The sequence below is a fragment of the Mustela nigripes genome, chromosome 13 (genome assembly GCF_022355385.1).
Source record: "Mustela nigripes isolate SB6536 chromosome 13, MUSNIG.SB6536, whole genome shotgun sequence".
NCBI lineage: Eukaryota > Metazoa > Chordata > Mammalia > Carnivora > Mustelidae > Mustela > Mustela nigripes.
This window is the reverse complement of record NC_081569.1, coordinates 108,647,247-108,671,068: the sequence shown is the minus strand read 5'-3', so window position 1 is coordinate 108,671,068 and position 23,822 is coordinate 108,647,247. Positions and strand designations below refer to the sequence as shown.

Genomic DNA, 23,822 nt, shown 5'->3' with positions numbered 1-23,822 from the left:
AATAAACATTTATAACTTAATATCTTTTCTTGTATCCCTGATACATATATAATGCAGCTGTTTGTTTTACAGGTCAGGGAGGTCACTTGTCGAACTCTGGTGTGATACTAACATCATGTCTTTCTCTTGAAATCCATAGATACTCAGGAGTTTAAACTACTATATTGTCAAGGACATCAGGGGGAGCTGGGATGGCAGTTTCTACCAGACCAGAAGGTTAAAGGCTCAAGGCTGAAAGGGGAATGAGAGATAAGATGATGGCACTCTTGAGTCGTCAGGAATCGGTCCAGAAGCAAAATGAGGTTGTGCTGGTGGGAGTCATGTGGACACAGGGTCAGGTGGTTGACAGGAATTTATGAATGGGAAAGGGTACTCTACCAAAGAAATGCAAGAAGGAGCCAGGTCCAGCAGCTGGAGGGCTCCCTCTCACCTGCCCCCTCATTGGTCTTCAGGAATTAAGGGGTTGGTGGCATAAGCACGTTACTGGTCCTGCTAAGAGTGAGCCTCTGGAAATGGCTGTTGGTTTTCTTGATGGGATTTGAGGCTTGGAAGGAACTTGTGCCAAAAATGAGGATTGTATAAAGAGGAAATTATAAACAAGTAATCTTGAGGCTTGGAAAATGTTGTGTCATTCCCCTGGGTCATCACTGAGAGGAAATTGACCTCAAAATGTAAGAGCATGAGTAAGGGGAGGGAGGCAAGTGATTTGGGCAAATGAGACCATGAAAAGAACTGATTTGCTCAGTAATTTATTTCAGTATTTCAGTAGATTGTACCCTGGCAGCTTGGAGCATAGTAAACACCAGTGTGCTTTCTTGTATATGGGGATTTCTGAGTGTCTTTCTGAAGTTCTGTGACCTATTTTAAAAGAAAGTGTGCTTCCAGGGGCACCTGGATGGCTCAGTCTGTTAAATGTCTGCCTTCGGCTCAGGTCATGACTCCAGAGTCCTGGGATTGAGCCCCACATCGGGCTCTCTGACCAGCAGGGAACCTGTTTCTCCCTCTGCCACTCCCTCTGCTGTGCCCTCCTGCTCTCTCTCTGTCAAATAAATAAATAAAATCTTAAAAAAAAAGTGTGCTTCTGGACCTGTGGAAGTATCTACTTTTGCTGCTGTCCGTCTGTCTATCCAGTGTAGGGGCTCATGCAGTCCTGGCTTTCAGAACCGCTGGTGGAGCTCCTCCAGACATGTCTGATTTGTCTGGATGAGCTCCCCTCACCCCGTTTCCCCTCCCTGGCTCAGTAACTGGTGTCCTTCTTTCCCCATCTCCCTTACCAACATCTGTTGTCCTCTGTTTTCCCCACATACTGAGGTTCTACAAATGATTAATAACTGACTAGACTGTGAATTCCTTACAGGCAAAGACAGACTTCTAGGATCCAGCAGTGTCTTGGAAGTAATGGGTATTTAATAAATGGGTATTTGTTGAATGAATGGATAGCCTAAAATCCACCCTCCCAACCCCCGAAGAGAGCATACATTTTACAGATGATCACACCAAACTGATAAATTTCTAATAGGGATTTCAGGAGGAGAGTCTGCAGACTGCTTTCCTTATACTCAGGAAATCACAGTAGAGGGTCCTGGTGATACTTTCTGGTGTAGAGGCCAGGAGACATAATTGTTGAATTGAAATTGATCAATTCTAGAAAACAAGGAAAGCTGTTGAGCTCAAGGCTTGGGCTCACTCCAAGATAAGACAGTGATGGCATATTTGGCTAGTTCCCAGCACTGACAGTTGAGGCACCCCTGATCTGGTATTGTGTGATATAATGCAGCCCTTCAGGTCTTCAGTTTCAGGGCCTTGGGGGAGAAGCCCAAGCCCTTGACCTCAGCGGCTCCACCATCACTCGCCACCATGCTGCCTGGGAGCCCTGTGGGGGCCAGCGCCGGCTCCTCAGACTCTGCTTCCTGATTTTACTGCCCAGCCAAGAAGGAGAGAGAAAAATAACTGAACACATCTAATTATGTTCCAGATAGTTTTTTTTTTTTTTTTTTGAAAATATAGAATTAGTGAGGGATAAATGAGCATTAACCATACTTCTTGAGACAAATTCATACTTCCTTTGTCTTTTAAAATCATCACATTGGCTGATTCTTTAACGGTCAGCAAGAACTTTTCTCTTTTCGACTTTGGTCTAAAGTCTATGAAGATCAGGTCTTCTGGCTCTCTGTGAGTATGTCATTGGTGACTGGTTGTTATATGCCCCCAGGAAGAGTGAGAAGAGGTCAGCCTTGCAAACCAGTAAGTCCTGCCCCACCTAAAAATAGAAATGGCTGGAGAAAAGCAGAGATAGACAAGAAGGGGGCAGTGGCCTCATCCAGTGAGAGAAAATACTAAAGAAATGATTTATGATATTATTTAAAGCCTATGTGCTTTTGAAGTATTCAGGTGAGTGTATTTTTAGCAGATGAGAGAATTAGGATTTGGCACTTGCAAGCAAATGGCAGCCAGACACTCGTGATTAATAACAAGTATCTATTGGATGTCCCTTTGCATGTCATCACCCTGAATTCTGAAGGGTTTTCACCTTGAGAGTTATAGAGGCCTTGACCTTTTATTTAAGAGTAAGGAAAGGCAAGAGAATAAACTATACATAAAAAAATCCAGAGCCAGCAGCGGGGCTAGAAGGATTATCTAAAAATCCAGTCGGATTCTTCCTATAGAGTTGTGGGAATTTCCCAGTTACTCTGTCAAAGGTCTCATCTTCACATTCCCTTTCTTAGGAAATACTTCTTACCCCATCTCATGTCCCATTCTGATGCTGTTGTCTTTCTGGAAATAGGACTGGTGGAGTGACTGGAGGGCAGGAAATCCTAGGAGTGGGGAGTGGAAGGGGTGGGAGGGTCTGGAGGACCACAGAGACTGGTGAGAGTTCTAGGCGGTGGGGTGTGGGGGTCGGGGGGAGACTTGGGGGGGGGCAGAATAACAAAATAGTTCTTTCCTCACAGCTGCATGCTGGAGGGCTACAGATTAGGAGGAAGGGATATTTTTGTGAGGGTTAAAAATCAGCTTTAGAAATACTCCTTGACTACTTTTCCAGGGCCAAAAAGTATTTTTTGTATCATGTCTTTCGATGTAACTGTTGTAATAAAGGAATTGGTTTGAGTGGATGGTTCCAGATACGGGAGACAGTTCTTTGATATTGTTTTAATCCTATCCCAAATTCATACCTTTGCCATATCCACAGACGCCTGATTTAGTGCAACAATGGTAAAGCAGAATAACGATCTTCCAAAGGTATCCACTTCATAGGTTACCTTATGTGGCAAAGGAGACTTTGTTAATGTGATTAAATTAAGGATCTTGAGCTGGGGAGATTTTCCTGGATTACCTGGTGGGCTCAGTGTAGTCCCACATGTCCTTATAAGGGAAAGAGGGAGGTGGGGGGAGGGAAGTGGGGGGAAGGGGGTGGGCAGGGATCAGAGTCAAACATGTCAGAGCTGGAGCAAAAGTTGGAGTGGTATGAAAGGGTAAGAAGCTGGAGAAGGCTGAGAATGGACTCTCCCCAGAGCAGGTAGGAATACAGCTCTGCGGACACCTTGATTGTAGCCTAGTGAGATACATCTTAAGAAATATAAGATGATAAGCTTGTAATATGTTCCGGTAGCAATAGAAAACAAATACAGTAACTATATTGTAAAATAGCTACTAGTCAAATAAATGTTTGCAAGTCAGTGATGTTTGGGGAGAGAGGACATTCTTTCCCTTGACTTAATGTTTTCAGGTGAAGGGTTTAATAAGTGTTAAGGCTTGGCCTGACCACCCCCGGGAAAGTGGAGAGAATCAGAATGATCTGATTGCTAAGTGTGGGAGCAACACCTGAGCATGCCTTGCTTTGAACTCCCCACTTCCCCTTTGGGATCCATCTGCCCAGAAAAGTAAAAGTTCTGCTCTCTCTTTGGATATAGAGGTCTTTGTTTTCCAATGTCTTTTTTTCTTTTTTTGTGATGGATTAAGAAGCCCACTGTTACCTATGTGCCTAAGCCCATTCTGGTCTTTTCCTGTTGGATTCTTCTTTCTTTCTTTTTTTTTTTTTTTTTTTTAAAGATTTTATTTATTTATGTATTTGACAGAGAGGACACGAGTAGTCAGAGAGGCAGGCAGAGCGGCAGAGAGAGAGGCGGGAAGCAGGCTCCCTGCTGAGCAGAGAGCCTGATGTGGGCCTTGATCCCACGACCCTGAGACCATGCATGACCTGAACCGAATGCAGAGGTTTAACCCACTGAGCCACCCAGGCGCCCCGGATTCTTCTTTCTTAAGCAGGGAAAAGAGGTCTTATTTATTGAATCCACTGAAACAACTCATCACATAGGTATGCTTTCTCTTTTCCTTGAATAACTTGTCATTATTTAATTTAGTAATTATGTCTTGCTTAGTTCCAGAGAGTATTTAAGATGACTTATAATACATCATAATTTAAAAAGAGAAGCAGAGGGAAAATGAAGGAAGGACTGATTAGATGAAACTTGATTAGGGTCAGAATCACGAGAGTCTCCTCCGGGACTTGCAAGGGTTAAGGCGGGGGAGGCTCGCAAATCTGACCCCGGGCTTCTTTTCGGTCAAAGCAAATAGGGCAGCCTAATTGTTTAATGATTTATAGAATCATTGTAGAATCAAAATTGAATGATTTACGGAATATGATAGCACAACACCAGCAGGTCACTCAAGAGAAACATAAGTATACATAGAACTGAGACTGTGGGAAAACTTCCTCTGGGGCTTCATAATGGGACTGCTTATTGGATGTAGGGGCAGGATTCTGAACACTGTGTTGAGTAAACATGGCTGTACACTTCATGATCTATATTTTACAGTATCCCTCCGTGTAAGTAAACGGCACAATAAAACACACTTCTTTTACTTACATTGCATATGTACTAAGCATCTTCTATGGGTCAGAGAAAGTGGTGCTGGGTGACCAAAGCAGAACTGTCCTCGTCTTCAGGGAGTTTATGGTCTAGAGGGGGAGCCAGATACCCTAAAAATAACCCCACACCGAGAAAGGTACAAAGTCAGGCACTGAGAGAGTTTAAAACACGGGACTCACTCTAGATTGGGGGTCCAGGACAGTCTCTTTGAGGAAGTGACTTTAAGCTGAGATAGCAGCAATGAGTAAAGTGAGCAAGGCAAGGAGAGTGTGTGTGTGTGCTGGGAAGAGATCGGGGTGTGTGTGTGTGTGTGTTTAAGGGAGAGAGAACAACACACACAGAAGCCCTGAGGTAGAAAAGATGTGCAGGAAATGAAAGGTCAAGGTGGTCAGCGTGTAGTAAATGAAGGGGGTGAGCAGACAATGGCCTGGAGAGCTTGTGTGTTTTGTAGCACGAGTAGTAGGAAGCCTTTGAAGGTTTTTGAGGAAGGAAATGACATGTTCTTATTTATATTTTAAGAAGCTCACACCGGCTGCTGGCTGCTTTGTGCCGGCAGGCAAGAGAGAATAGGGGGCCTGTTCTAGTGGCCAAGGAAGATGGCGGTGGCTTGGCCCGGGTGATGGCAGCAGAGATGTGATGTGTCTGGGGTGGTAAGGGCAAAAGCATGCACAGATGAGTGGCTGGCTGTCGATCAAGAGAACATTTCTCTCTGAACTTAATTTAATCCTAGATCAATGTCGACTGTTTCTTGACTGATTGACTCTAGCATTTAAATTAGTTATTTGTGCAAATGAACATGTTTCCTAGGATACACTTCATCTCCAACAAGGTTGTACTTAGCGCCGCCGTGGCCCTCAACCTTGCCCATGCCCTGGGCCAAAGCTCACAGGATCCCTGGGGATGGGACCCAGGAATAGATATCTCTGAAACCTCCCCAAATGATCACACTGTGTGGCTGAGATTAAGAACCACTGACTTAGAGCATTTAGATAGATGATGAGTGGTAACACGTGGGCTGAGAATTAAATCTGATATATATATATATAATGTTGTAAACAAGGTGGAGAATGGATATGTCTAGTAATGTGAGGTTTGGAACTAAGTACTTGCAGTTTTCTCTAAGCAGCTCTACATGTAGAAATTTAATCATGATCAACAGAGGAAACTAACATCCTTGCAAACACTTTAACTTTCAGTAGTTCTTGTCAAATTTGTCTGAAGCCTTGAACTTATAAATAAAGGTGAATTCTTGGGCACTGCATGAATTGAAGTGTAGGCTAATTGGACATAAAAGGTTTTGCTTCTAAATCACTGCCAGAGGCCAGCAATTTTGAGCATATGGTGGCTTCCTGGTGGTGGTTTTTAACAGAAAAGTCAGCCTGAATTCTGTTGCTCGGGGAAAGTTTCCAGGGCTTCACACTTGTTAGCCCTCATGTATCAGAAATGATTCATGCATGCACTGAGTTGTGAGTTCCCATCATCCTGCCAGTTCTTCAGAGGCTATTAGCTCTGTAGGGACAGGGAGTGGAGTGGATGTATCTTGTTTCTTCCAGCATCAATTTCATACGTTCCTCCATTTCCTAAAAATGCCCTGAGAAGCATTATGCAGAGGGCTTTGACTGGTTGCAAGAGCGAGCTGGGATTACTGTAAGCCTGTCACATATTCTGGATCCCTATTTTGTTGAAGGGTTGGGAGTTAGCACATGACCCAAGTCAGACCAATTGGGACCCAAGACTAAATTCCAAGTCCTTTACTTGAGCTATAGGACTCCTTCTGGCTAGAAGGGAGTCGGTAAGGAGATAGCTCCAGGAGCTACTGGTAGCCATTTGGAACTCGGAAAAGAAATCTGACAGTGGAATCAGTGTAGAGAAGGCAGGATTGAAAGATGTTGTTTGAGTCGTGTATTCAGATTTCAATTAAAGCTAAGACCAGGCTGCCTGAGTGGCTCAGTTGGTTAATCCTCTGCCTTCGGCTCAGGTCCTGCTCCATGGGGGAGTTTGCTTCTCCTTTTCATTTTTCCTCAGTGCTCTCCCAATCTCGCTCTCTCAAATAAATAAATAAAATCTAAAAAAAAAAAAAAAAAAAAAGCAAGGATTCCTCCCTTAACTTGTAGTATTGCAGGCCCTGTATCTCTTGTTCACTGCAGCTCCAGCTGGACAATAAATGTCTATTGAATGAATGAATGGTAAGCAGAAGAAAGAGAGCAAGATTAGGAGTGAAATCAGTATGGAATTTATCTAATTTCATAAGAAATTACATAAAAGGTCATTTTCAAAGACCCCAAATCTCATCATTTTTCTGACTCTGAAATCTCCTTGAATTAGCAAAGTATGGAATTTCCTTCTAATTACCTTACAATGACAAAGTGAGCTAAAATGGAAAAGAGTAGTAATACATAATAATCTGGCCATGAGGTGGATGGGAGCAAATCCTTTTTCCATAACACTAGTATCAAGAGGAATCTGACTGAGTTTTAATGCGTGTAAGTCAGTAAGTTCCCAAGCTGAAGTATTTTATTATTTCCTTAGCTTTACACATGGTTCCCTTCATCAAAATTGTGTCCATAAATGAATTTATAGAGCCACCATATCATGAAAGAAAATGTATTATTCACCTGTTTCAATACACTAATCAAAAGATAAATATACCTAGTCAGTGATCCACATCATATAATTTGTTACCTTATTGGAGTTATAAGGATACTTTATACAAGGAATCTATCCCATTTCACTATGACATATAGGTAAGAAGAAGGCAAAAGGAAAAAGATCTCCATGATGACCAGTGATCAAACCAGTGATGACTTTTTACCCAAGGACATATTCAAGTATGAGAGACAATACACTTTTATAAATGAGAAAAAAAAGGTAGTTTTGCATTTGCCAATAGAAGCTTTACTAGTGTCTTCCAGGACATTATGCAATGAAAATTTTCATCATTTCTTCCCTTCTTGATTTTTTTTCTCTATTTTTTTCCCTAATCACTAGAGAAATCTAGATTCTGGGCCTATGGAAAAGGGTGAAGTAGATACAATGATAAACGGAAGGTAGGGTCTGTGAAGGTTTTAATCTTAGATCTCATGCTTTGGGAATCCAGGCACACTTGGTGAGCAGGTTCTCACCACCTGGGACATCTCTGTAGAACTAGGTGCCGGCTCTAGGATGTCCCCTTACAAGTCTCCTGCTGGATAGACTTGTTGGGGTCTAAGGAGCCACTACAGCCCTGAGTGTCTACACTGAGAAAACCTCAATGTACTATTCTACCAGAGTGTACATGAATGACTCTTCAATCTCTCTACTCCGTTCCTCACTTCATCTAACAATAAGGGCCCAAACCCATCAGTCCCTTGGGAGCCTCCCTGATTGGCTCTACTTCTTTCTGATCCCAGCCTTGTTCTCCATTCCCTTCCAGTTCTGTCTCCAGACCTATGACGTGGAGCTGGGTAGGAACACAGGGAATAGTTAAAGGGAATTAATGAGCCTATTTCCACTAAGGGCTGACTCTAAAATCTCTTAGAAGCCAATAAACAGATTGTGATCTGAAGTTTGTCCAGCTGAATTTGCAGCTTGGAATATAGTCTCCCCACCCCCTCAATGTTTAGGTTTCTAGGCTAGCCCACAATAGCACACACTACAGCTGACTTCTTATGAATTTATATGAAAAGAGTAGTAGAAAGTATTCTCACTCTACACACTGTTAAACAACAACAACAAAAATTTTTTAGAACTGTATCTTGAACCTTAGTGGTCAAAGGAAAGCCAGGTGCAAGAAACAGGAGGAGGGAACTAATGGGATTAATAATAGCTGACAGTCACTGCATACTTGCCATGGGACACTATGCTAAGTGCTTTATGGGAATCATCTCATTTAATTTCTCATTTTAAGAGTCAAGGGAAAGAAAGTCTCAGATTATATGATTTTCCCCAAGAACACACTAGTAATAAGTCAGGACGCTTGTCTAATTTCTAAGCCCAGGCTTTACCCACTCTGTGGTTTTGGTAGAGAGTCTGAAGAAAGCTACTGGAAACTTACCAGGCTCTTGATGTCACTGGCTTATTATTTTCTTAAACTCAGACTCTTGAGTTTTTTATTGTATGTCATCATTTTAGCTTACACATGAAATGAGGGAGGAGTGCCTGAAAGAGAAAGATTTTGAAGCCTAAGGTGAAAGGTGGGGGTTGAGATGAATGGAAGGAAGCAAGGACATGAGGAGAAGGAGCAGGGAGTGAGTGCTGGAGAAGGTAACGGGAAACAGGCTTGGGGTGAGCCTAGTTGCCTTGGTTGTTGCCAGGGGAGACCTGAAGTTGGGGGAGGGAAGGGTGAGACACTCCTAAGCTGGGTCTTTGAAACGGTAGGAGACCTTGCACTAACTCTGGAACCCCCTCCAGGGTTAGGAAGAGGTCATTAATCATCTAATAGTAACACCAGCTGCATGGGTAATAAGGGTCAAAATAAGGGTTAGGATCCAAGCCTGTTTGAATTCAAAGCCTGGACTCTAACCACTCCTTTTTGATGTCTCAGATGGTCTGCACTACTGTGTGTGGCTGTGGGTATCTTCTGGGACATCCCTGCTGGCCATTGGTGGTTATGGATTTTAGAACTTTACCAGACCCTTCAGCTTCTAAGCATTTGACGAAAAAGAGATCACAGTCCCAGATTTATCCACTGGCCTATGCCCAGGTCAGATTTGGACATCTTAAGAAATATATATATTTTCTAAATATATCCTGTGTATTAATGCAGCCAATTGAATCTTCTGCCTTTCTTCTCAATGAAGCAAAACAATCTTGTACTTATTCCCATTATTGAGTTTACACCATGATGACTCATAGGTAAGACAAAGTGATGCTGAGGAATACCACGGAAAGATCTGCTTTACTACCTTAATGCACCCAGAGTCCTTTAGCACTAGATAGAAACACCTTGGATGTAACATTTCCATAGATGCGATTGAGCACATTTTTGGTTTTTTAGTTATTCAGTGACTTGACATTACTGGATTGATTATCAATAATTGATAAATTATTTACTTTGTTCTTTATGTTTTCAATATTATGCTTTTCCAGAAACTGTTTAAAAGGGGTTACTAAAACAGATGTAAGATTTTTGTAAAGTGAGGAAATCAGAGTGAAGAAAAATTAATGCAAGAAAAATTAAGTGATGACAAAGAAAATGTTACTATACAAAATAGTAGTCTAAGCTGCACACAGACTTGTGAGAAGTAGAACACAAATTTGGTCCCGCCATTTGTGCAGCCAGTGTGGGGGGTCATGGGACAACTCACAATGTACATATGATCCATCTTATAGTTCAGGACACTGATGTGCAGACAGGGTCAGAAAACCCTGGATTTGTATTTAAATTCATGTCTGGCTGACTAAGCTCATGCTGTTTTCAGTAGCCGTGCTGCTTTTGTGAATACCCCTATGTGAGTGGACTCAGAGACCAGTTTAAAGCTTTGCTTACTTGAAAACTCCCTTATTTGTTGAAAATTAATTTTTATGTAGTTTGATGACCTTGGGAAAATTAATGGATTTGAGTCTCAGTTTTCTTGTTTTTTAAACTGGGATCTCAACCTTTAAGGAGTTGCAGTAAGGATTAGAGATAATGTGTAGACATCTCACTAATAAAATGCTTGGGATATGATAGGTGTTCAGAATGGTGACCGTTATCAATTTCCAAAGCATTTTCGAACAGACATTTCCTCACTTTGATAACGTCCCTCCTAGCGTTACAAACAGAAAGCTAACATTTCTTTTCTTCTTGCAATGTGTGAACTGTCAAGCACTTTTTCTGAGCACCTTGTCTCTCACATATTCTGGGAGCCTGTGAAGTCAGAGCTCTATCATTCTCATCTTTGAGATGAGGAGACTGAAGATGAGAAGTAAATAAAACCATCTGTTTCAGAAATGATTGTGGTACACGTTGTGGGTAGGAATAGGTGTGTTGATCAATCTGTATTAGTTGTAGGACTTTATCTGTAAAATATGCTAGTCATGGTGCCACCCTTTTAGCGATGTATCAGAGATGGGCCTGTTGTGCAACTATGTCAATGACCTCCATTCGTCTTGGAAGAGTCTAGGACTCTGACAGCCTAATTCAAAAGAAAACCACTATTCCAAAGTAGTCACTGTTATTGATGTGTTTCCCATACCCCGTCTGAAGGAGTCAAGAGGGAAGCCTTCCTTAATGGTTGAGGAGTTATTTTATGGCAATATTTTTCAGGCTATTCTGGTCATTATTTAGGCAGAATATGGTGGGTAGGTCACTGTATGGGGCGTTGCATCAAAACCTTTGTTGGTGCATTAGAAATGGCAAGTTTTATGCAAGCATGTTACTCCAAAGAGCAGGAGCACGAAAGGAGCTAGTTTTGGTGCCATGGGTGGATCATTTCAAGACACCAGTTAGTGATGCCATCTGGGTTACCGAGAGACAAACAGGGGGAGAAGTATTTTTCTCTCTGTGGCTTTGAGAAGGGCTTATTCACATTGGAAGTGGGGAGGATCTGAAGGCATATTTTATCATTTTTTTTCTGCTGGGGTTTTTTTCTTCAGTTAGTTTTTGGTATAAATTAAAACAATAATGAGAAGTTGCAAATACTGTAGTTCTCCACCTTGTCATTTTGAATACTACTGTGCTCACAATATTCTTTCCAGTGCCCCCCAGAATCTGGCAGGTTCCTTATATTTGATGATATGGATGACACAGCACATGCCCTCTATTGATTTGAGCTGTAAAACTCAGTAAGAGATGAGTGAGTTTCAAATGAGTTTGAATTATTTGCCAGAGATTTTTTTTAAAGGTTTTATTTATTTGTCAGAGAGAGAGGGGGAGACTGCACACAAGGAGGGGGAGCAGCAGGCAGAGAGAGAGGGGGAAGCAGGCTCCCTGCTGAGCAGAGAGCCCAACATGGGGCTCGATCCCAGGACCATGAGATCATGACCTGAGCCGAAGGCAGTTGCTTAATGACCAAGCCACCCAGGCGCCCCTACCAGAGGTTTTATTTCTATAAAAATACTGCATGCAGCAAACAATTGTGGCCATTTAATTTTAAATCTCTGAGTTACCTCTCTTGTATAACTATAAAACATAACTGCTTGTATAGGTCTGTTGACAGTTGCATTTGGTTTGGATAAGAGCTTATGGATTTTTCTCTCAAAATGACAGTGGAGAATGGCTTATTTAAGGAGAATTATGGCAAAGAAACTTATGGTGATTGCTAATGTTTGCCTTTTCATCAGCACCCAGCTTCTGAAGGTGAGTTTGAGTAACAGAGCAGAGAGAGAAAAGGGGTGCTCCTCCCTGTAACATCAGCTCCCAGTAAAACAGCCGAATGACAACACTCATTCTCACGCTAGAAAAAAGAAAGATATAATGGGACAGAATGCCAAATTCGTAAGGATATTAAAAACAAATCATAGAACTCCAAAGAAATTGTCTACCCGTCACTGCTGGGTACACCCCTGCCCCCATCGCTCCCTTCCTCCTGCTTCCACTATTTCCAAGTTGCTCCCCTTCCTTTGGGCTTACCACCAAAGGGTTTACTTTGCAGTCATTTCCACCCAAAGAGTACGTTTGGTAGAAACCTTTGAGAGGCACTAGTGATTCCACCAGGACCCTTGGATGCACTTGATGGTAATGTGGTCTTCAAGGTGGAATCCTTACATGGTGTATTCATTTATCTTCCTAATGAGGAATCTCCAGGCCTGAATATAAGTTAGCTTGACATTTAGCTACTGAATCAACCAGCACTGGAAGGGGCTGTGCTTCTGCAGACACCGCACAGGCCCCAGGCTGACTTCGCAGCGGGCCCTGGGTGCCCAGCCTGCACTTTGTCCTCTTAAGTTCTTAACAGCGTAACGAACTGCTCTGCAAAGTTAACTGGATATTGATGTCCTTGTCATCTGCAAAGCTGCAGAAAACACATAAAGGTAGTTAACGTGAGTGTCTTTTGCTTGTACTTGCTTTTCTTTACGTCAATAAATCCTAAACCTTCCCTTGAAGTCACCAAAAGCTACGGGCAAGTCATTCCTCTGAATGTGTGCCCAGAGACAAGGGTAATAAGTGTTTGTTTAAAATATAAAAATAAAGCCTACAAGTTGGTGATGGGGCTAGAAATCTCTTCCTCTCTTCCTCTTTCTCGCTAGTGATTATGGCTGTATGAAAGACTTGGGGGGATACAAACATGCTTTTAGTCCCTGTTTTCCCGGAGAGCTTGGAGGATGGATGATCAATACTATTAGGATGGCGTTGCATTTTTGACTTGCTGTTTAAAATGAACACTTTTTAAAAAAATGCAGACCTCCAATGACTAGGGAATGAATGCGCGTATGGTGCGGCCTTCCAAGATCCAAGAGCTGTCCCCTGGGTAGCATTTACGAGCCACTCTAGGGAACGGATAATAACTGCAAAGGAACTTTGCTGTGCAGTCTCTGATATCTGGAATTTATATTAATCATTACTTCTCATGACTGCTCTGGGAAGAAAGCAAATGAAATATTGACGGAAGACCTGCCATGTGTTGAATTTGAAATCAAAAGCTTTCACAGATGGGAAAGCAAATACATTGGAATCCTGTTTTAAATGTCTTCGATGATCTGTGGGTTTTGTTTTGTTTTGTTTTGTTTTGCTTTGCTTGTCTGTTTTTAAGTAAACTCTGCCCCCAACTTGGGCTCGAGCTTAGAGCTGGGAAATCAAGAGTCACATGCCCTTCCAGCTGAGCCATCCAGGCACCCCTTAAATATTTTACTTACATCAAGTAAGTTGGATAATTTTCTTTCAAAAATCGAATTTCATGAAAACCCTGATATAACTTGATTTCATTATGTTCTTACTTACTCTGTAAAGTCAGTAGGTATTTATGTAGTATCCACTGTGAGACTTAATAACAAGATTATAAGGTGCTCCTGTAGTTGGTGGGCTTGGTTGTTTTTCTTGACATTTTGAGCTGGGCATCCATCATCTCCCTCCCTCCCTTACTGTTTTTGTCATGTATTCAATGTAAATATTCCAGTATCTTTCTATTTACTCACTATTTCTCTTCTGCTGCCTAAAACTCTCCACATCTTTAGCCATATCTTTTTTTTCCCTCTGAGATCAATCAACCTGCAAGTATTTTATATTGTTGCTGTAACAGGGTTTGCAGGAATTAAGCTATAATTCCTAAAGGAATGGGGAAGATTTCTGTCCAAACTGCTCCATGTAACAACTAATAGAGTAATATTTCATGCCAAAAAGTACTTAATGGTTTTGATGACAGTAATAAATAAATACATTAGAAAAGAATGGGATCTTTACTCTCTATCTTTTAAACACAAGGAAACTTAGACTATTCCAGAAAGAAAGTATATTCTCTTATTAAGACTCTTTATGTTCTTGTGTGATCATGAGTCACCTCCCAGCCTTCGCTTCTTTCTATGAACCAAATCCAACTCCTTTAGGGTTTTGTCATGAGCCTTATTTTCAATAATATAAATTATTCAACTTATCACTCCACCATATTCACAGAGTATTTAATGTATAGAATAAAATGTAAAAGGCCATGACAATTTATAAAGGCAGCGCAGGTGAGGGCCATTGCCCCTGAGGGCTGGAAGTAGTGGGATTCAGAGAGCCACAAAGGTTTCTATTTCAGTTTTTCAGAATTTCATCTCTGGTCTTTTAGCCTGGAGTTGACTTGCAGGATGACCCTTTCCACTGCCCTTAAGTCCAGAAAATGTAACACATGGATTGGTGAAGAACCTTCTGTTTCTCTTCCTCTGCTCATCTTGAGAGAAATCGGCTTTCATGTAATTTTGTCCTGCAGGTTGATAGCTGTGACCATCACAGAATTACAGCCCATGCATCCTGACACGACTCTCTTAACCCCTGAAAATGCAGAAGAAACTCCTGACAGGGGCAGTTGGTCAGTCATGTCAGGGTCTGACAACTAAATGGGTGATTCTGGTCAAAGCAACTTTCAGAAACAACTTGAGGCCATTTTAATTTCCCAAAGATATCAGTAAAAATATTTGAACTGCTGACTTCTAATGTTCTAGAATGACCCAGGACCACAATGGGTCTATGAGGCCCACCTGAAGTCTCTCCGGTAATAAGGGTCAAATTTGTTGGATGAGCTCTCATTTCAATTTCCACTTTAAAATGATTTGTTGTTCATTCAAATAAGCTATGTTTAGCAGTATTTAATGAGGTAGAAAGGTCACTGTATGGGTTTGGGCCCTCGTTCACCCAGTACCTAGCCTAGGGTATGATAAGGCAGTGTGGTTTTACCATTATGAGCGTGGGTATGGGATGTCAGCTCTGCTTACTGGCTCATAGATGATACAACTGGGCACATTTCTTAATTGTCTTGCATTGTTCTCATCTCCAGAAATGGAGAAATCACAGTTGCCTCCCAGGATCACCATGAAGATGTACTGATAAATAAAAAAGTTCTCCTCCTGGTTCCTGAAGCGTGAATGGTGTACCATCAATTCCATGCTGACTGTGTTATTGTCCTAAGCATGACTATATGTACACAGCTTGAGACTTTCTCCGACCCTGATTTTTGGAAAGCTAACTTTAACCACCATGGTGATGACATCTGTTGCTTTAACTAATTTTTTTTTTGAAGATTTTATTTATTTATTAGACAGATCACAAGTAGGCAGAGAGGCAGACAGAGAGAGCGAGGAAGGCAAGCAGGCTCCCAGCCAAGCAGGGAGCCCGATGCAGGGCTCGATCCCGATCCCAGGACCCTGGGATCACCTGAGCCGAATGCAGAGGCTTTAACCCACTGAGCTACCCAGGCGCCCTGCTTTAACTAATTTAATTAATTTTACAACTCTAAACATGGCCTAGTCTGACCTGAGTGAAACAAAGACACAAGCAAGCCAAGTATAGGAGCTATCTTTCATGCCTCTAAGATGAGTCTGACTTCAGCTTTCTGAATAGACCTGAATTCTGTATCCACCCATCTCCATCCCCCATTCCCCATCTCTCACTTAGGAGTTACCAAGAAAAAAATTTTTCCATGAAAGATTTGCTAAGTTAGGCCATGATCTGCTGGTGGAAACCAAGGCCAAGAGGAGAACCCATTATACGAACTCTAAAGTGTGTTGAATGTGGTCTGAATCTTGGCAGTGCTTGGCAGCAGGGTAAAGCCAGGCTTACATGGCAAGGAGAATGCCTCTGACAACCTAAGTTGTACTTGCTAAAGAATGAGAAGCACATGAGAGATCCCTTGATCTCACTGTGCTGAGCTAACAAGACCAGGTGTGATGGAGATGGTTCGATGATACACATCAATTAATTCAGCCTCACCTTCAGATACAGTCGAATTTCATAATAAAATCGGACTTAAAAAATGAGTACCTAAATTTTCAACAGCATTTCTCAATTCTAGTTCTTTTTTTCTCTATATTTAGATACTATTTGGAAAACGGAACAAGAAATTACCCTTTGAAGCCATGACTAAACGGAAACCTAATGAGTGTTATTGGAGTTTTTGACTAATAGCTAATAGATTGCTGTGTCCCACACCACTGTCCTGCTGTTGGCTTAAGGGAGACCAGGAGGATTTCAGAAATCATACTGACTGTCAAGAGCAGAAGTATTTTAATATTTAAAATTAAATTTTCCAGGGATTGGTATTGATCTGACTGATATTGAATACCAGGGAGTGGTACTGAAGTATTCATACTGTTTCAAGTACTGTGTAGTGCACTTGGAAATGAAAGACAATTATCTTTTTATGTTTGCAAGTTTTTTCTCATGGGATAAATTGAGCTGGTTAATGTTTTGTCAAATCATGCTTTCTAGGCTATGTCATTTTTTTTCCTGCTAGCATCAAGCTCTTTTTTAACATTTGAGAAACTGATTTTTTTTCTCTTGCTCTTTTCTCTTATTTCTATAGGCAAACTATATCTCATAAAGTATCCTTTTTTTTTGTCAGCTCAGGATCAGTTGACATAACGTTTCCCATAGTGTGTGTGTGTTTCAGTTCTTTGTAAAAAGTGAGAATTCTGGGGCCTTCAATGCTTCTTGGCCCCGAGAGAACATTCCATGCCACATACAGACATTGGAAAGAATATCCCAAAAGGCATTTAGTTGGAGCATTTACCATCGTGGTTCACATAGCAGATTTTGTTGACAAGACTTTGTTCAAATCAAAGGGACCATGCCAAGTGATTCACGACCCCTGTAGACTCTCCTAGATCCTTCAGCCTTTCTTGGAACTTGCTAGTCATTTAAGAGACTTTCTGGAGCCAGGGTAGGGAGATTGGGTGTAGAAGGGGAGACGTGATATATGTAGAAAAATGCAGAAACAACTTAAAGTCTTTGTGAGAACTGCATTTAGCTTCAGAACATTGAAATAATGAAATTTATTTATAAAGGAGAATTTCTTCCATGTGTCCCACATGACTTTTTTTCCCCTGGGAAATATCCATCCAAGCAAAAAAATTATTTGTTAAAAAAAGTAATGAATTTGCATTTTGACATTTCCTCTCTGGGAGAAAATAAAGCTAATTCCAGGTTTGGAAAGTTCTAGAGTAGGATTAATTAATTGAATCTTCTGATTTAAATACAATTCCAGAGTTAATCAGAAACAGGTGCTGCCATCTCTGTATCAGTTCCAATAGCAAATTTATATTTATTTTTTATATTTTAAAAAAGATTTTATTTGACAGAGACACAGTGAGATAGGGAACACAAACATGGGGAGTCAAAGAGGGAGAAGCAGGCTTCCCACCAAGCAGGGAGCCCAATGTGGGGCTCGATTTGGGGCTCAATGCAGGGCTTAATCCCAGGACTCTGGGATCATGATCTGAGCCGAAGGCAGACTCCTAATGACTCAGCCACCCAGGCACCCCCGACTTATGTTTAACTGAACTTACTATCTCAATTTGAAAAAATGTATTGGCAGCGCAGGGCACAACTACGATTAAAAAAAAAAAACAAAAACAACTTTCTTCAAAGTGGATTTTATCCTGATTTTTTGTTTTGAAAAATTGGAAACATACAGAGAAGTTGAAAGAATGATAAGAACACACTCCCCCTCCAGCCTAGATTCAATAATGTGAATGTTTTACTGTGTATGCTATCTCCATGTTTATGATGCATACAGGTTTTCTCCCTGAACCCCCTGAATTGCAGACGTATGGGTGACATTTGACTCATAAGCAATTTAGCAAAAATAAGGACATCTCTTCCCAAACCACAATTCTGTTATTGTATGTAAGAAAATTAACATTAATTTCATAATTAATATAAATTATTGCATATTAAAATGTCCTTCATTGCCCACAACATATCTTCAGTAGCTTTTTAAAAAAATTTTTTGAAGTCAGGTTCCAATCAGGTTAAACACAGTTTAATCAAGAACAGTCTCTCCTTTTTTCCTCCCTACATTGCTTTTCTTTCTTTCTTTCTTTCTTTCTTTCTTTCTTTCTTTCTTTCTTTTTCTCTCTCTCTCTCTTTCTTTCTTTCTTTCTTTTCTTTCTTTTGAAGACTCCAGACCAGTTTGCCTATGGAATGTATCATATTTGAAACTACTAATAGTTTTGGGGCGCCTGGGTGGCTTAGTGGGTTAAAGCCTCTGCCTTCGGCTCAGGTCATGATCCCAGGGTTCTGGGATTGAGCCCTGCATCGGGGTCTCTGCTCAGCGGGGAGCCTGCTTCCTCCTCTCTCTCTGCCGCCTCTCTGCCTACTTGTGATCTCTGTCTGTCAAATAAATAAATAAAATATTAAAAAAAAGAAACTTCTAATAGTTTTGATATTCCTTCTGATCATTTAGAATCACAAAAACAGCAGTCCAAGAACTTAGTTTAATGTATTGGTAAATAAGAGTTACTAAAAAGCTCTTATATTAGTATAGAAGCCTTGGGAGATTTAGATTAGACAGAGTAAATTTGGCAGGAAACAAAATAGTATTTTGGGATCACAATGTTTCTAAGTTTACTGGTTTTTAAATATTCTAAAGTCAAAAGAGAGGGAAATGATCTCTTTAGCGGGCCAGCATTCTTCAGTGGATATGTTTAGCAAATGGTGGAGAATGGCGGTTTGCAGCTCACAGGAGAAATTGCCGTTAGAGAAAACGAAGTTGATGGTGTAACAGTGTGGCTTGGGAACTGTGGGCACAGGAGACTTCACATTTCCTTCCACATGTACAAGTTTATATATGTTTTTAAGAAAAGATACATGCGGGAAGTGAAATGTGAGAAAACCATCTTCTTTTTATAGTTTATTTAGTCTCTTCACATATGGAAGTATATATAAGTGTGTATACGCACTGCATATCTATATTGTTTAGATCTGAACAGCCAGAAGACAGCATTACTGTTACTAATACAAATAAAGTCTATCTCTTTGGAATCAGGTATTTTATATTGACGTGAAAGGGGGGTTCGTAAGTAATGTTGGCAACGTTCAAATAACCTCTTTAGTTTCCTTTTTTCATTTACTGATGGAATTATTTAGCACTTACAATGTACCAGGTAGTATACTTGAGGCAGGAATGAGAGATGAACAAAAGAACGTGATTCCTCTCCTTGAGGGATCCCAGTCTATGGGGAGGAGGCAGAAATGTACTAAGTTACAGCTGTACAAGACTTGGTATAATAAAGGGACATACAAGGTGCTATGTGCTTGACCCACAGCAGAAACTCAAAAAATATATTTTTAAAAAATAAATGGATGAATGAATGAAGGAATTATAGAGTAGGAATCATCTAGTGATTCCTAGAACTGAAGAAATAAAAGATTATAAGGAGGAGGTAGAGTTTAAGCTGTGTCTTAAAGGCTGTACAGGAGTTTTCGAGAAGACAAGGATGGTTGAACATACCAGGTGGCTTGTACAAACATGGGAGGAAGAGTTTGGGAAACATGCGTAGTTCCGTTGGTCTAATGTCAAGGTTCCCATAGAGTGGTGGTAGGGGTTGTGGTTGAAAAGTGGTCGGAGCACAGACAATGAAGAATAGACAACTCTATTCTAGAAATGGTTGGAGGCCAGCGAAGAATCTTGAGTAGAAAATTGATGTACTTGGATTTTCTTTTTTAAACCTTTCTGATGACGGCAGAGAATGAACTGAAGGAGGAAAGAAAGCGCTGATTAAGAAGCTCTTATAATAATCCCCGGAAAAGACAATGAATAAGTCAGTGACAGGAGGAACAGAGATGAGGACAGACTGAAGAGTATTTTGGCCTAGTAGTCAGTTGTTACTGTAGTTATTAGACAGGACTCTGCATGTGCATTTAGTAACTGAGGACTTTGATAAATTTTTATAAGAGTTAGAAATGAAAATGTCTCATGTTATTTTAGTCTTTAGCTATTATCCAGTTTCTGTTAAACTTTTATAAGCAAAGAGATCTTCACTTTTCTTTCCAGTCCTGATTATTTTTACAGCTTTTAATATCGAGATATAATTCACATACCACATAATTTATCCATTCAAAGTGTACAGTTCTGTGGTTTTTTAGTATAATCACAGTTGTGCAGCTATCACCACAATCAATTTGAATGATTTTCATCACTCCCGAAAGAAACCTTGTATCCGTTAGCAGTCACTCCCCATTCACTCATTTCTTCAGTCCCTGGAAACCACTAATTTACTTTCTGTCCCTGTGGAGTGCCTTCGCTGGGCACTCTGTAAAACAAAGTCCTACAGTATGTTTTGTGATTGGCTATGACTTTCAGTTTTGCTCACCATTAGAGCCAGGGAATTGGGAGGGGAATAAGAAATAGAGAAATCCTTTGAGAATCTGAGTTCAGACTGTATAGTCCAGACAAGAGATAGTTGTTCAGAGCTCTGTAAGAGGCCAGAGAGAGACAAAAAAAAAAATTTTTTTTCAGTAATGATGCTACTTCTAAATTGTCATTAAAATACATAATAATATTTCCATGCATTAAACACTTGTTAGATGCTTTATGTACGTAGCTCATCTATTCCTTACAACATATTTATGAAGTAGTATTTCACTTTTTTACAGGGGAAGAAATTAAGGATTGGGCAAGAGGTTACCTATTTTGTATTTCACTTTGTATGAGCTCCAAAGCCATGCTCTCAATCACTGTTGGAGAAGATGAAGCACCCTGTTTTTTAAAATCTCCAGGTAAATTTTTCATTCCTTTTTTATATGCCACTTTTCATGATCTTTACATTTTCCTCGACTTGGAATAGCTCACCTGTCCTTTGGCTACTGGCCTCACGTTTTGAAGCTTTAGGAAAACACATTAGAGGAATGAATAAAGAGGTTGTAGCATACACACACACACACACACACACAAAATGAATATTACTCAGTCATAACAAATAGTATCTTGCCATTTGTGACAACATGGATGGATTTAGAGGGTATTATACTTGGTGAAATAAGTCAAACAGAGAAAGACAAGTGTAATATGATTTCACTTATATGTGGAATCTAATAAACAAAACAAATGAACAAACAAAAAGTGGGAGGTACAGGCTTCTAGATATGGAATGAATAGGTCACAGGGATAAAAGGTACAGCATAAGGAATATAGTTAAAGGTGTGTAATAGTGTATGGTGACAGACGGTAGCTATGCTTGTGGTGGGCACGACATACTATATGGATTTCTCAGATCATTATGGTGTACTCCTGACAGTAATGTGATATTCTATGTTGGCTATACTTCAATTAAAAAAGAAAATAATAGCAACCAAATATACTATCTAAATTTTTAAAAATAAGCACAATGGGCATAGTGTATCACAGAAGCATAAAACTTCAATAGAGGACTATGGTATAAATATTGCAACAAACAAGAAAAAAGAAAACACACATAAAAATATGTCTTTCTTAAGAGATGGTAGGACTAAGAATCTCCCAATTTCCCCATCCTTAGATGGCGTTGGGAGAAAGCTCCATTGTGAAAGTGGGTCAGGGTGGTTCCTGTTTAATCACTCAGCCAAATGAATAAGACCCCCTACTTGAAAAATACAGGTATTTATATAATGCTTATGATTACAGAAATCACATTTTATTTATTATTTCTTCTCAGTGTTTTGTGAGAAACATGATAATATGATTCAACATTAAACCAACTCTGGTTTATTGTTTGGATGTGGGCTGTGCCATGAAGACCCCATGGGGGTCAACTATGCATCAGCTGTCAGCTCTATATTCTAGCAAACCTCCTTGAGTGAAGTGGTTCTGAGAAATAGCTTGTCTTTATTTTCTTTCTTTCCTACTCCCCAGTACCCTAATTTACATTTCTCCCTTGTGCTGTTGTCTAAATCTCCCTTGAGATTATTATATCAGCCAAGTTTAGTTTTGGAAAGGTGAGATGGCTTTTCCCATCTTGAGTTTAAATTTAACAAGCATTGTGAAAATTAACCTTTTCAGGTATCAGAAGGGAGGAAGGTATGTGTGAATGCTGCAGAATGTAGGAATTTACTTGAGGTTGTCACTTAACGATTCTCTAGTTGAAGATGATTTGATGAGACCACAGTATGGGGGAGGATTTACCAAGGAAAATAAAATGCAGTTTTTGGAAGGACCCCAGCAAGTTGTTTCATGGGACCCACTGCCTCAGGCATCACAGTATCCTAGGCACTCAAGGACCATGAGTCTGTTCTCTTTATAAAGAGATCTTCATATATGTGACTTCATAAATCCTGTCCTTATTTCAATGTCTTGTGAACAAATCAGAGTATATTGAGTTAGTCTATGGAGACTTTGTGTTATTTACTCTTTCCTAAATGTTGGAAACTGACCATAGTCAGGGAAAATACAGTCTGTGAGGTCAGCTGTTATGGACAGACAAAGAAATTGGGACACATATCTCTCCCACATCAGCAAAAACAACAATAGCATTTATTCACCACTGATAAATATACTGACACATTGGCTCAGTTAATCTTCATATGTCCTAGATGAAGTAAGTCCCATTATATCTTTGTTTGACATATAAAGACACTATAGATTATAAATAACTTGGCCAAAACCAAAATGACCACAGAATGATAGAACTGTGTGTCTAATTTAGGTACGTTTGATCGAGAGCACATCTTCTTTTGTTTTTAAGAGAATTGATTTATTTTTTAAATTTTTATTTATTTTTTAAAAGGACTTTATTTATTTATTTGTCAGAGAGAGAGAGTGCGCGAGCGAGTGCACAAGCAGGCAGAGTGGCAGGCAGAGGCTTAGAGAGAAGCAGGCTCCCCGCCCAGCAAGGATCCTGATGCGGGACTCAATTCCAGGACCCTGGGATCATGACCCCGAGCCAAAGGCAGTGGCTCAACCGACCAAGCCACCCAGGTGTCCCTAAAAGAACTTATTTTTAAGTAACCTCTACACCCAAGGTGGGGCACAACCCTGAGATTGAGTTGCATGCTCCACTGTTGGAGCCAGCCAGGCATCCTGAAAACACATCTGCTTGTCCATTCTATATGTATATGCATCCATTCCTAACATGGCTATGCAACATAATGATATGGTTACATTTTGCAGAAGCATAGCTAGTTCTTTGCCCACATAACCAAAGAGAAGATAGTTCGAGCGTATCATGTTATAAAGAAAGTAATTTTTAAAAAAATATTTTATTTTTAAATTTTATTTTGAGAGAGAGTGCATGAGTCGGGGACAGGGCAGTGGGAGAGAGAGAGAATCTTCAGTAAACTCTGTGCTGAGCATGGAGCCCAACTTGGGACCTGATCCTAAGATGCTGAGATCATGACCTGAGCTGAAATCAAGAGTCGAACACTCAACTGACTGAGCCACCCAGGTACGCCTTAAGAAAGTAATTTTGATTTGACTAGCTGTTACTGTCACCCAGCAAGATGGTTGGGTTCACTGGATTATGGAACTGGTCAACTTCTCTGTGCCACACACTCTGCCTCATGATGGTAGAGGGACATATTTATAGAAGAAGGGGAGGAATTGACAATGGTTATCTTTAGAGGTTATCATACCATCAATTCCCTATTTTGCTGTTGTTATTAAATCA

The 23,822-nt window shown here is 40.4% G+C and overlaps 1 protein-coding gene and 1 long non-coding RNA gene across 3 annotated transcripts in view; one reads left to right on the top strand and one right to left on the bottom strand.

Annotated features, from left to right (window-relative positions):
• The window catches only part of RHOJ (ras homolog family member J), a 79,134-nt gene that overhangs the window by 34,248 nt on the left and 21,064 nt on the right, over positions 1–23,822 (bottom strand). The window lies entirely within an intron of this gene.
• The window catches only part of LOC132000015 (uncharacterized), a 129,374-nt gene continuing 107,405 nt past the window's right edge, over positions 1,854–23,822 (top strand). For both annotated transcript variants that reach the window (XR_009399153.1, XR_009399154.1), the window contains exons 1-2: positions 1,854–2,172; positions 20,839–20,961. This is a non-coding gene — a long non-coding RNA (uncharacterized LOC132000015). The remainder of the gene's footprint in view (positions 2,173–20,838; positions 20,962–23,822) is intronic.